Source organism: Phocoena phocoena, chromosome 14 (assembly GCF_963924675.1).
Source record: "Phocoena phocoena chromosome 14, mPhoPho1.1, whole genome shotgun sequence".
NCBI lineage: Eukaryota > Metazoa > Chordata > Mammalia > Artiodactyla > Phocoenidae > Phocoena > Phocoena phocoena.
This window is the reverse complement of record NC_089232.1, coordinates 47263445-47278816: the sequence shown is the minus strand read 5'-3', so window position 1 is coordinate 47278816 and position 15372 is coordinate 47263445.

Genomic DNA, 15372 nt, shown 5'->3' with positions numbered 1-15372 from the left:
GTACAGATCAATGCATGCATAAGAAGAGATTACTCAAGGACAGGTGAAGAATATTAGAGGAAAAACCTCCAAAGGTCACAAAGGACCAATAATAGTTCCTGTTATCACCAATGAGAGTGGGTGGCAATCATTTTACAGTTTATAAACATATGAAATCAACACATTGTACAACTTAAACACAATGTCATGTGTCAACAGTATCTCCATAAAGTTTTTATCATAAATGTGTGCTGAAATTTGTTGAAAGCTTTTTCTGCATCTACTGAGATTATCATATGGTTTTTCTCCTTCAGTCTGTTAATATGGTGTATCACATTGATTGATTTGTGTATACTGAAGAATCCTTGCATTCCTGGGATAAACCCCACTTGATCATGGTGTATGATCCTTTTAATGGGCTTCTAGATTCCTTTTGCTAGTATTTTGTTGAGAATTTTTGCATCTATGTTCACCCGTGATATTGGCCTGTAGTTTATTTTTTTGTGACATGTTTGTCTGCTTTTGGTATCAGGGTGATGGTGGCCTCATAGAATGAGTTTGGGAGTGTTCCTTCCTCTGCTATATTTTGGAAGAGTTTGAGAAGGATAGGTGTTAGCTCTTCTCAAATGTTTAACAGAATTCACCTGTGAAGGCATCTGGTCCTGGGTTTTTGTTTGTTGGAAGATTTTTAATCACAATTTCAATTTCAGTACTTGTGATTGGTTTGTTTATATTTTCTATTTCTTCCTGGTTCAGTCTCAGAAGGTTGTGCTTTTTTAAGAATTTGTCCATTTCTTCCAGGTTTTCCATTTTATTGGTGTATGTTGCTTGTAGTAATCTCTCAGATCCTTTGTATTTCTGAAGTGTCAGTTGTTACTTCTCCTTTTTCATTTCTAATTCTGTTGATTTGAGTATTTTCCTTTTTTCTTGATGAGTCTGGCTAATGGTTTATCAATTTTGCTTATCTTCTCAAAGGACTAGCTTTTAGTTTTATTGATCTTTGTTATGGTTTCCTTCATTTCTTTTTCATTTATTTCCGATCTGATCTTTATGATTTCCTTTCTCTGCAAACTTTGGGTTTTTTTGTTCTTCTTTCTCTAATTGCTTTAGGTTAGGCTGTTTATTTGAGATTCTTGTTTCTTGAAGTAGGATTGTATTGGTATAAACTTCCCTCTTAGAACTGCTTTTGCTGCATCCCATAGGTTTTGGGTCGTCATGTTTTCATTGTCATTTGTTTCTAGGTATTTTTGATTTCCTCTTTGATTTCTTCAGTGATCCCTTGGTTATTTAGTAGTGTATTGTTTAGCCTCCATGTGTTTGTATTTTTTACAGTTCATTTCCTGTAATTGATATCTAGTCTCAAAGCACTGTGCTTGGAAAAGATACTTGATACAATTTCAATATTCTTAAATTTACCAAGGCTTGATTTGTGACCCAAGATATGATCTATCCTGGACAATGTTCCATGAGCACTTGAGAACAATGTGGAATCTGTTGTTTTTGGATGGAATGTACTATAAATATCAATCAAGTCCATCTTGTTTTATGTGTCATTTAAAGCTTGTGTCTTATTTATTTTCATTTTGGATGATCTGTCCATTTGTGAAAGTGGGGTGTTAAAGTCCCCTACTGACTGTGTTACTGTCGATTTCCCCTTTTATGGCTGTTAGTATTTGCCTTATGTATTGAGGTGCTCCTATGTTGGGTGCATAGATATTTACAATTGTTATCTTCTTCTTGGATTGATCCCTTAATCATTCTGTAGTCTCCTTGTTTGTCTCTTGTAATTGTCTTTATTTTAAAGTATATTTTGTCTGATATGAGAATTGCTACTCCAGCTTTCTTTTGATTTCCATTTGCATGGAATATCTTTTTCCATCCCCTCATTTTCAGTGTATGTATCCCTAGGTCTGAAGTGGGTCTCTTGTAGACAGCATATATACAGGTCTTAGTTTTGTATTTGTTCAGCCATTCTGTGTCTTTTGGTTGGATCATTTAATCCAGTTCCATTTAAAGTAATTATCGATACATATGTTCCTATTTCCATTTTCTTAATTGTTTTAGGTTTGTTATTGTAGGTCTTTCCTTCTCTTGTGTTTCCTGCCTAGAGAAGTTCCTTTAGCATTTGTTGTAAAGCTGGTTTGGTGGTGCTGAATGCTTTTAGCCATTGCTTGTCTGTAAAGGTTTTAATTTCTCCGTTGAATCTGAATGAGATCCTTGCTGGGCAGAGCAATCTTCTTGTAGGTATTTCCTTTCATTGCTTTAAATATGTCCCGCCACTCTCTTCTGACTTGCAGAGTTTGTGATAAAAGATCAGCTGTTAACCTTATGGGGATTCCCTTATATATGATTTGTTGCTTTTCCCTTGCTGCTTTTAGTATTTTTTCTTTGTATTTAATTTTTGATAGTTTAATTAATATGTGTCTTTGCATGTTTCTCCTTGGATTTATCCTGTATGGGACTCTCTGTGCTACCTGGACTTTATTGACTATTTCCTTTCCCATATTAAGGAAGTTTTCAACTATAATCTCTTCTAATCTTTTCTCAGTCCCTTTCTTTTTCTTTTCTTCTGGGACTCCTATAATTTGAATGTCAGTGTGTTTAATGTTGTCCCAGAGGTCTCTGACACTGTCCTCAGTTCTTTTCATTCTTTTCTCTTTATTCTGTTCTGTGGCAGTTATTTCCACTCTTTTATCTTTCAGGTCACCTTTCGGTTCTTCTGCCCGTTATTCTGCTATTGATTCCTTCTAGAGAATTTTTAATTTCATTTATTGGGTTGTTCATCATTGTTTGTTTGCTCTTTAGTTCTTCTAGGTCCTTGTTAAACGTTTCTTGTATTTTCTCCTTTCTATGTCCAAGATTTTGGATCATAATTACTATCATTATTCTGAATTCTTTTTCAGGTAGACTGCCAATTTCCTTTCATTTGTTTGGTCTGGTGTGTTTTTACCTACCTCCTTTATCTGCTGCATATTTCTGTTTTCTCATTTTGCTTAACTTACTGTGCCTGGGGTCTCCTTTTCACAGGCTGCAGGTTCATAGTTCCCGTCGTTTTTATTGTCTGCCCCCAGTGGGTAATGTTGGTTCAGTGGGTTGTGTAGGCTTCCTGGTGGAGGGGACTGGTGCCTGTGTTCTTGTGTGGGGGACACAATCTTGTCTTTCTGGTGGGCAGTCTGGTGGTTTCTTTTGGGGTCTCTGTGAACTTATTATGATTTTAGGCAGCCTCTCTGCTAATGGGTGGGGTTGTGTCCCTGTCTTGCTAGTTGTTTGGCATAGGGTGTCCAGCACTGGCGCTTGCTGGTCATTGAGTGGAGCTGAGTCTTAGCGTTGAGATGGAGATCTCTGGGAGAGTTCTTGCCAATTGATATCTCATGGGTCCTGGAGGTCTCTGGTGGTCCAATGTTCTGAACTCGGCTCTCCCACCTCAGAGGCTCAGGCCTAACACCAGGATGGAGCACCAACACCCTGTCTACCACATGGCTCAGAAAGAAAGGGAGAAAAGGAAGAAAGGATGGATGGAAGAAAAGAAGGAAGGAAGGAAGGAAGGAAGGAAGGAAGGAAGGAAGGAAGAAAAATACAATAAAATTATTAAAATAAAAAATTTAAAACTATATATTATTAAAATAAAAAAATACAGCAACCAAAGCAATAAACAAATCCACCAGTGATAACAAGCGCTAAAAACTAAACTAAGATAAACATATAAATCAGAAACTAGTCAGTTGCATACAGCAAATCCCAAGTGTACAGTTGCTCCCAAAGTCTACCGCCTCAATTCTGGGATGATTCGTTGTCATCAGGTATTCCACAGATGCAGGGTACATCAAGTTGGTTATGGAGATTTAATCCGCTGCTCCTGAGGCTGCACAGAGAAATTTCCCTTTGTCTTCTTTGTTCGCACAGCTCCTGAGATTCAGCTTTGGATTTGGCCTCACCTCTATATTTAGGTCATCCTCTGGCATCTGTTCTTTGCCCAGACAGGAGGGTGTTAAGGGAGTGGCTGATTAGGGGGCTCTGGCTCACTCAGGCTGGGGGGGGGGGGTGGGAGGGAGGGGTACGGAATGCGGGGAGAGCCTATAGCAGCAGAAGCCAGCATAATAATGCAACAGCCTGAGGCTTGCTGTGTGTTCTCCTGGGGAAGTTGTCCCTGGATCACGGGACCCTGGCAGTGGTGGGCTGCACAGGCTCATGGGAGGGGAGGTGTGGATAGTGACCCGTGCTTGCGCACAGGATTCTCGGTGGCTGCAGCAGCAGCATTAGTGTTTCATGCGCGTCTCTGGTGTCCGTGCTGATAGCCGCAGCTTGCGCCCATCTCTGGAGCTTGTTTAGGCACTGCCCTGCCTTCTGTGTGCAGACAAGGAAGGAATCCCCTCTCCTTGTGCACCCTGAAACAACAGTCTCTTGACTCTTAGGCACTTCCAGACTGTTTCCCAGATTCCTCCCAGTTAGCTGTGGTGCACTAGTTCCGTTCAGACTGTGTTCACACACCCAACCCCAGTCCTCTCCCTGGGATCTGACCTCTGAAGCCAGAGCCTCAGCTCCCAGCCCCCATCTGTCCTGGTGGGTGAACAGAGAAGCCTCTCAGGCTGGTGAGTGCTGGTTGGCATGGATCCTCTGTGTGGGGATCTCTCCGCTTTGCCCTCTGCACCCCTGTTGCTGCACTCTCCTCCATGGCTCCAAAGCTTCCCCCCACCGCCAACCCCCCATTCCCACCAGTGAAGGGCCTCCTTAGTGTGTGGAAACTTTTCCTCCTCCACAGCTCCCTCCCAGAGGTGCAGGTCCCATCCCTATTCTTTTGTCTCTGTTTTTTCTTTTTTCTTTTGCCCTACCCAGGTACTTGGGGAGTTTCTTGCCTTTTGGGAAGTCTGAGGTCTTCTGCCAGCGTTCAGTAGGTGTCCTGTAGGAGGTGTTCCACATGTAGACGTATTTTTGATGTATTTGTGGGGAGGAAGGTGATCTCCATGTCTTACTCCTCCGCCATCTTGAAGGTTCTCCTGATTTAGAGTGCTGATGGGTAACCTGATACTTTGGCTGCCGGCAGCCAATGAGAGCTCAGTGACTGATTTGTTGTAGGATCAGATACTGCAGTACCGCAGACAGACTTCAGCAGGAAGAAGGAAATATGAGCTCCTTTTTTTTGTTCTCCTTTGTGCTCGGTCCAGTTTCACTTGCTCATAGGGTGCCAAATACAGAGGTCTTGCCCTCAGCTTCAAACCAAAGATCCTCAAGCGAAAAGCCAAGCCCTAGGTTTTGAATAAGCAAATACTTTGAGAAGTAAAGTGCTTCTAAATATTGGGCTAATCTATCCGATCTTCCCTTTTTGGGAGGTCTTCACTCTTCAAATTCTCATTACCCTGGTAGTTTGGAGACATTCGTTTGGAGACAACCAAAAGCATATAAACAAATGTTATTACACTATTCCATACAGATATTATTTCTCAGCTGGAATGTTCGACTGAATAAAGCTAGCACACTTGCTGAAAGTGCCAATTCCCTTTTAATAAGTATTAAATAAAAGAAAAACTTATAGAAGTGAATTTTTTGCTATATTTATTCAAGCAAAATCCAGTGCACCTTGTTAAGACAATAAAAGTATAGTGAGATTTTACTTATCCTTCTTTATTTAGTAATTCACTAGACTTTGACTAATTCTGATTAATAGAATGACACATGCAATTGTGTTATAAACTCCATTTAAGTTAATTTATTTTAAACAGTAAGGCATGTATTTGACTCCTGTTATATTTATATAATTTTACCAATTCAAAGAGAAACCTATTTACAAAAACTAGATCACTTATACTCTTTCAAATCCAATATGAGACAATAGCTTAAATACATGTGTATGACAGTTATTAATGTAAAAGTACCTACTTGACTTTTAAAATTGCATGTTTAATAGCAAAATTCAGATGAATAAATAGTGAAAATTATGTTTCAGTCTCAAAGTAAAGGTCACATTGAGCATTTTTAACCTAAGAGTAGTTATTAAATATATGCCTAATAATCATCCAATTTGGAAATAAGAATATAGATTATAACATAGAAGGCCATTTTATTTGAAATGTATTTTCACCTTTTATAAGTAGGGGAGCAAGTTAAACACATATTAGCCAGACATAATTAGCATTTCCAAATACCCTTGTAAAAATAAATGAAAAACTAGGTGCTTGTAAGTCTACAAGTTATGCAATTGGAAAGAAATCAAAATATTATCTATGCTGTAACTGTGTTGTTAAAAATTTTATTTTAACTCTCGTGAGGTAGGCCCATGTTCAAGAAAGCAATGGTCAGTTATACTATTCATTGCACAGCTTATTTGTGCAAATAAAAGCTTTTGGTAATCCATTGTCATTGTGAAGCTGCTTAAATGAAAAAAAAAGTAAAATTCTAAGTTACTGTATCCCAAAGCATAGGCAGAAGCCTAAGCACAATTCAGTAATAACTGTAATTAATCATAAGAATATACATCACTATTAGAAACTGTATCAATAGAGATTGTCCTCTGCATTCTCAGAAAACAACTGGCAATGGTTTTTCTCTAAGACTTGCAATTTTCTTTCCCTAATCTCTTAAATCTTCCCAAAACTTCCTATGCACAAAAATTTCTTAGAGAACCAGCACTCATCAATTAGAAAGGCTAAAATCCAGAAAACTGAAAATACCAGTTCCTGATGACAATGTTAAAGAAGAGGAACACTTACTGCTGCTGGGAAGGCAAGATGGTAGAACCACTTTGGGAGACAGTTTAGCAGTTTTTTACAAAGCTAACCATGGCCTTACCATGTGATCAAGCAAGCACACTTCCAGATATTTACCTAACTGATTTGAAAATGTGTCTACACAAAAACCTGCATATGAATATTTATAGCAGCTGTATTCATAATCAAGCAAAACCGGAAGCAACCATGATGTTCTTCAACAGATGAGTAAATAAACTGTTCCACATCCATACAAAACAGTATTATTCAGCAATAAAAGTGAGTTATCAAGCCAGGAAAAGACATGGATAAAGCTGAAATGCATACTGATAAGCGAAAGAAGCCATTCTGAAATGGTCACACACTCTATAATTCCAATTATATGACATTTTGGAAAAAACAAACTATAGACATGGTAAAAAAAAAAAAGATCAATAGTTTCAGAAAATGACACAGGCTGAATAAGTGAAGCAGCACGGAGTATTCTTTAGGGCAGTGAAACTATTCTGTATGACACTATAATTGTGGATAAGTGACACTGCATTTTCCACAACACATCAGATTTTTCAGCACAAAGAGTCAATTTTAATGATACATATTCATAAAAAGTAATTTAAGAGCTCAGGGAATTGAGGATAGAATGTAATATGTTAAAAATAAGCAAAACAATCTAAATGTATTACAAACGTATGAAACAACCTCAGTGAAGAAAGTAAAAAATTAGCATGCTGATCTAAATAACTTTGGGAATGTGTAAAGTTGGTAAGCCTAAAGGCAAAAGAAGGTGTACATAAGCAATGAATATACAGAAACACTCTGTACTAGCTTCATAATTTTTTCTGTAAATCTAACACTGTTCCTTCAAAAGGACCTAGGAATATTATTCTTAAGTAACCATATAGTGGATACAGGGATTACAAGAATATCTTTTGTTGATTACTGGATATCGAGCTGGATTGTTGGATACACGGGCTGGATTGGCATTGACATCCAAGCACCAAATAGCTTTGCCATTACTAAAATGAGGGCAGATGGTAGCCAGGTAATAAATGTAGTCCTGACCTCATTCTAACTTGAAGCAAATTCTCTGGGCTCACAAACCCAAACAGTGGTCATTTCCTCAGTTTCCAAATGTATAATTTGATTGGCTAAGCTTTGTACTTAGCAGAACACTCACATTGCTTCTTGGATCTACGGGATAAGAATCACTGTAGTAGGGAAAGCTAAATTAAATTCTCTGAACTCCTTCACCAAGTTAAATTGTTATATCAATAATAATATTATTGGGCTTCCCTGGTAGAGCAGTGGTTAAGAATCCACTTGCCAATGCAGGGGACACAGGTTCGAGCCCTGGTCTGGGAAGATCTCACATGCCACAGAGCAACTTAGCCCGTGCGCCCCAACTACTGAGCCTGTGCTCTAGAGCCCGTGAGCCACAATGACTGAGCTCACATGCCGTAACTACTGAGCCTGCGTGCTGCAACTACTGAAGCCCACGTGCCTAGAGCCCATTCTCCACAACAAGAGGAGCCACCACAATGAGAAGCCCGTGCACCACAACGAACTAGAGAAAGCCCGTGAGCAGCAACAAAGACCCAAAGCAGCCAAAAATAAATAAATAAAATTAATAAATTTATAAAAAATATTACTAGGCAAAATTTCTGCCATGATACAGTTAATATTAATAAAATATAGGAAAAAAACCCACAGGATGATCTAAATAGATTTAGACTAAGTATTTAACAAATCCAACATTCATTTCTGATAAAACAGCAAACTAGAAATAGAATAGAACAACTAGAAGACTAGCAGAATAAGTCTTCTACAATTAAGGATCTAAAGAAAAAAACACACAGAGATAGACAGGATCAATGCACCTGTTATAGGCAGAATAATGATCCCTCAAAGATGTCTACATCCTAATTCCCAGAACATGTGAATATGTTAGGTTACATGGCAAAGGAGAAATATGGTTGCAGATGGAATTAAGAATGCTACTCACCTAACCCTGAGATAAGAAAAAATTTTTGGATTATCCAGGTGGGCCCAATGTTATCACAAGATTCTTAGAAAGTGAAAAAGGAGACAGGAATGCCTGTTAGAGTGATGCAGCATAAGACGCTACTGGCTTTAATGATGGAAGAAGGTCTTGAGCCAAAGAATGAGGACAGCCTCTAGAAGCTGGAGAAGGAAGAAAGAAAATGTAATTTTCCCTAGAGCATCCAAAACAGAACACATCCCAGCCGACACTTTGATTTTAGCTCAATGATACCTACTTCAGACTTCTGACCTCCAGAACTGTAAGATGATAAATGTATGTTGTCTAAAACCACTAAATAAGTGGTAATTTTTAAAGAGCAACGATAGATATCTAATATGGAACTCATCCTCCAGCTGCTGGGAATACTGGCTACTGGTGACTCAGAAATATCTCTCACTGGGAACTGTTCTCAGTTGCAAGGAACTGTCTAGTTAAGGTTTTTCTTCCTTCTAAAGGGTGCCAATGACTAGCTCATGTGGGGTTACAAAGACCTTAGTTGTAATTAAACTGCAGGTCAGCGTGTTTCTCTGCCCACTCCTACCTTCATTTTCTTAAAAGTTATGTATTCTGAGACCATTTCCCAATAAATATGCATACAACTCTCCATCTTGGAGTATGTTTCCTGTGACACAGCTCCTTTAACACAGACCCTGCATAAAGAGACTCTGCGTCTTCACTGACATCTATAGAAAAAATCTCTGTCTCAGAATTTCAGTACTTTTTAGAAACGCTAACTCATTAAAGTTTTCCATAATGCATTATTTTCAGTTATTCCCCCAGATTCCACACTTCGATTAACGACTATATTCCCAAAGAGCAAAATGGTTTTAATGTACCCTGATTTCATTAAATAAGGCTTTAAAAAACAAAGTATTACATTGTTTATTCAAAACAGCAGTTTGGGTATGTAAGGTGTCAATTCAACCTGTGTGTAGAAAAGCCAACTTAAAACAAAGCTCTCTACTGATACTTATTATCCTTGCCACATCACATTATAAAATAAAACAAACAAAAAATAAACCATAAACCTTACAAAATTAACTTTATGCTTGCTTATAATATACAGAGAGAGCCATGCATAATGAAGACATAATTACACATTTTTTTTCTTTGAAAACATTATTTTAAGTTGGTAGTTCAATATTAAATCTAGAAGGGAGTTTTCTGTAGAATTGACTGATCGTTGTTATACATTAGGACCTACTCCTTTTTGAGTGGCACCAGTATAATTAATTGCTGCTCCTGACTCATAGGTATCAGATATTAGGTTTCACATGAATTAAGTTAATAAAATTTATAAGTCTTGCAAAGAGGTCAAGAATCTGAGCAATTCTATTACTTTTGCTTAATTTTTCCCCTTTGTGAAATATGGAAAATTTAAAAAGTACTCTTATTCACCTTTTAACTGTTTTTCATTTAATAAACTTTTATTGAGAATAATCAGGGAATCTTGTTATGTATTTGGCAAAAAGTACATCTTTATTACTTAACTTCTTGTTCAGATGATTCAAAATTAGAACTGAAAGAGACCCTAGAGTGATTTCAACGTGACAGGAAATCCGTTCAGTGAAAAAGTAGACTTCAGTGTCCTCACTCTCTATCTTAGAAAATGAAGCCTTGAAAGTTTATGTGACACCCCACCCCAAGTTTATATACCTAGTGGTTGCAAAGGAAGGATGGGAACCTTATAAGTCTAATTTTATTTCCACCAAAAGGGCCCTTAAAATATAAGAAGGAAGGGAAATAGGGGAGATTCAGTGTGTGATAGAGACCTAACCTCCTGCTGCTGGCTTGACAATGAAGGGGGTCATGTCAAAAAGCATAAGAAGGGCTTCCCTGGTGGCGCAGTGGTTGGGAGTCCGCCTGCCAATGCAGGGGACGCAGGTTCGTGCCCCGGTCCGGGAAGATGCCACGTGCCGCGGAGCGGCTGAGCCCGTGAGCCCGTGAGCCACGGCCGCTGAGCCTGCGCTTCCGGAGCCTGTGCTCCGCAATGGGAGAGGCCACAACAGTGAGAGGCCCGCGTACCGCAAAAAAAAAAAAAAAAAAAAAAAAAAGCATAAGAAGAAAGTAAATTCTGCTAACAACTGGAGATTTTGGAAGGAGATGCCAAGCCCTAGATAAGAACTGCAACTTCAGCTGACATCTTACTGTCAGCGTTATGAAACTGATTAATGAAACCAACCATGCATGCTGGACTTTTGAACTACAAATGCACATTGCTTCAAGCAGGTAAGTTTGTGGCAATTTGTTATGCAACAATAGAAAACAATTTATTTACTGTTATTTTTGCTGTATGACCAATGAGTAAAACCTTTCTCTTCAATGTTTTCTTGTTTCTAAACTCAGAGTGGGCCATCTAGAAACAATGGAAGGAAGGAAACCTGCATTCTGCTTGAAGGGTGATCAAATGTGGAGCATGAAAGTAAGGATGGAGTTGCAGAAACTGCTTTTAACTTCTGATTTAGCCACTTATTGGCTATGTGACCTTAAGCAAGTGTCTTTTAAATTTTCCTTAAGTTTTACATTTCATGGCTAATAAAAAGAGAAAATATCCACTCCAATTATCTCTTAGAGTTGTGAAGATATGTAAAAAAATATTTATGAAAGCAAAATGCACATTATATCCAAACCAAAAGACAGAATTCTGAATGGAGAGCTGGGAAAAGGAATAAAAGAGCTACATATGTCTTTCTATTGTAGATTTTGCTAGCAATACTGACTGTTATAGTAGAATAAGATCCTCCCACTCAAGATATCTATAGATACCATTTCTTGGAAGAACCTGACTCTAGCCTCAAAAAGTTGAGACCGGTTTAACCTACATTCACTAATGCGAACTATGCTCAATAAACTGTTTCTATTTTCAACATACTCCAGAGGATGTGTAACCAGCTCTGTCTGGTATTAAGGTCCACTTCTTCATTGCTAAGAGATGGCTGAGGGCTATATGGAAAGTCTGCTGATCACATACAAACCCAAACACTGCTCCTGTATCAGGGCACAGTTTCTAAGGGCTATAAACTCTGGCGTTTGCTAATCTGAGTACAAATCCTTATTCAGGCACTTACAAAGCTACCTTCACCTTCAATAAGAAATTTAACTTTTTCAAATCTTTAAAACAGGTATGATAACACCAGTATAAGTCAGGGTTTAGCAGATATATATTAAGAGATTTATTACAAGGACTTGGCTTACACAACTATGGGGTGGCTAGGCAAATGTGAATTCCCTAGGGCAGGCAAAGTCTCAGGCATGGGCTATACCTGCTGTCCACAAGAGGAATTTCTTCTTCATTAGGGCAGCTTCAGCTCTTCTACTAAATCCTTTCAAATGACCGATTTAGGCCCAACCAGATTTTCTAGAGTAACCTCCCTTATTTAAAGTCAACCATATCACATCTACAAAATATCTTCAAAGCAACATTTAGTGGTTGATTAATCACTGGTAAGTGTAGCCTAACTAAGTAAACACATCAAAAGACCATCACGGTACCTAAATTACAGGCTTCTTTTGAGCATCATAGGGAATGGATGGGTGTGCACGTGCATGTGCATGTGCATGCGGGCATGCGTGTGGGTGGGTGTATGTGTGTAGTGGATGTCTAACACATTTTATGTGGTCAAAAAAATTCTAGCTATATATTATCATTATTGCCTGTAAATAATAGGAATGGTAGGAATTGCTGAAAATACCACACCTTTGTGTCTCTCTGAACTGAGGTGTTTTCTGGACTTTTTTTTTTTCTCCTATAAGAGTATCTTTTTGCCTGTAGCTGCTGCATTATCCACATTTATTTGCCAATGTTAGAAGCCCTTTTATATCATTTTTCATTCAAAGAATAATCAGAGAAACAATCCCTCATTTCCTTGGTACTGTAACACTTCCATAGTAAAATCAGCATCAAATATCCCTGTAAAGTATTAAATTAGGATATGTAGTTTGAAAATTTCATGTCCAATATCACAAGGGTTTCAAATATAATCAGTAAGGCATTATAAGAGTGTCAAATGCTATTTATAATTTTAATTATTAATATTATTGTCATAAAAAATTACTCAATAGATCATACACATACTTGTTAGCTATCTTAGGTTTCTATGTATTATGGACATTGCCCTGAGTTCTTGAAAAGGGTGTAAGATCTATACCACTATTGATTCACATATTAGTATAACTTATTTCTGGACAATTTCTGATACCTAGTCAAGAGTCATCTACTTTATTGTTTCTTAAACTATTCATGCTGCACCGCTTTATTTAAAATAGCAACTATCATAAGCCAATATATTTTAAAAATAGAATTAAAGTGTATTACTAGGAAAATATGACAAGGAAAAGTCTAAGATAAATACATTTTTATATCTAATCTTATACTATTAGAACCACTACACATATAATTATAACAAACAATATAGGGAAAAAGCGAAAAATGTAAAACTTACATGCTGTTCATTAAAAGTTCATTAAGTCAGACAAAGACAAATATCATATGATGTCACTTATATGTGGAATCTAAAAAAATGATACAAGTGAATTTATTTACAAAACAGAAATAAACTCACAAACATTAGAAAAAAACCTTATGGTTATCAAAGGGGAAAGGGGGGATAAATTAGGAGTTTGGGATTAACAGATACACACTACTATATATGAAATAAACAACAAGGACCTACTGTGTGACACAGGGAACTATATTCAATATCTTGCAATAACCTATAATGGAAAGGAATCTGAACAATAATATATATATGTATAACTGAATATCTTTCCTGTACACCTGAAACTAACACATTATAAATCAACTGTACTTCAGTAAAAAGTTGTTTTGGAAAAAAAGTTCATTAAAAGTGTACATAAAGACAATTAATATAGATAGTTGCTATTAAACTTATAATTTTTGTCATTAAAAAGGATAACTTAAAGGTTATAAGTGAAATAGTGATTTCCACCTTAAATGTTCACATATTTAGAATGAACACTATGTATATCGATATTTTAAAATTTTAACCTGACAACTGAGATTAGATAAATGTATTAACTTATCTAATCTAGGTTGGAACGATGACTATGTGACAAAAGATGATCTATGTTAAAACTGCTTCTATATTTTGTTTCAAGAAAACCAACAGTAGAGATACTAGTCTTAACGAAGTAAGTGAATGGGAATGGAGTAAAAGAGTTTAAAGCAATTTCATAAAGCTCAGGATAATCACTTTTAACTATTATCCAAAACGTAAGTGATGCTACATTTTCAAAATATCTTCAATCCTTCATCAGTAGCCAGTTCCAAAAATTTAAGTTACTTTTTCATGAAAGAAATGGGTTCCAAGTTTAATACACTTTAGGATTAAAGTTGACAAATCTTAATTATCACACAGTTAATAAGTGTGCATGACTAGCACCCAGTTCCTTACATGCAACTCAAATGATTTAGACCATGTTTAATGAGGTGAGTCTTATAATCATATAATTAGGATGTAGAAGTAATGTAAAATTCCAATAAAAGTTACTAAATACCCTGAAGTTGTCCTTATTTCACTGAGGACTGGTAATGAATAGAACTAAACATTTCATGTATTGGCACCAGCCTGGGACCACACCTTTTACTCCAATACTCCTTTATTCCACAGTTTTGCTATATAATTTGTGGAAGACAATAGTGATTAGAAGCAGTCTAACTCCTTATCCATTCTTGTACAAATACTTTCTGGGGTTTTCTAAATTTGAGATGGCATGTCTACTGCCAAAGTGTTTCTATTATTGGCTATTTTTGCTCCATGATTTTCTGGAAGCCTGTATCAAATCACAGGTCTGTGACTTGCTGCACATCTGATTGATGTGTACATTTATGAGTCCAGAACTGAGTACAGATGACCCTTGAACAACATGGGGGTTGGGGCACCAACCCTCACATAGTCGAAAATTCACATATAACTTTACAGTTGGCCCCCCGTATCTACAGTTTCACATCTGCGATTCAACCAACCACAGACTGTGTAGTACTGTAGTAGGTATTTAGTGAAAAAAATCTGCATATAAGTGGACCCCCAGAGTTCAAACCAGTGTTCAAGGGTCAACTATGTACCTTATTAACATGTAAAATTAAGAAATATACAATGACATGGTATCATTATTAGCTGTTTAAAGTTTTGGTAGCATTTTTCATGTCATTTGTACATTTATATTAAATGAAATCTCTATATTAAATTGATTTATTTTTTCACATAATTCCTACTTCAGTGTTCTTAGCAAAAATTTGAGTGATACGGTATTTTCATACATGAAAGATTTAATTATCGAAATTTGGTTTATTTAAAATCTAAGGTGCTAAATCCAATCACTAACTTGGATGTGATGATACCCATGGTAAAAAATCTTGAAAACTGTATTTGAGAGTGAGTTTGCAGAGTGAGGTGAACAGTCCCCACCAGTGCCCCCCTCCCCCGCCAAGATATGCTACCTGGAAGCTCAATATGTGACTTTATTTGGAATAAAGGTCTTTGCTGATGTAACTAAGGTAAGGATCTTGAGATGAGATCATCCTGGATTAGGTTGGGCCTTAAATAAAATGATGAGTCTCCATTTCTTCTAAGAGATAGAAGAAAGGACACACAGAGACACAGAAAAGTCATGTGAAGACAGAGGCAGAGA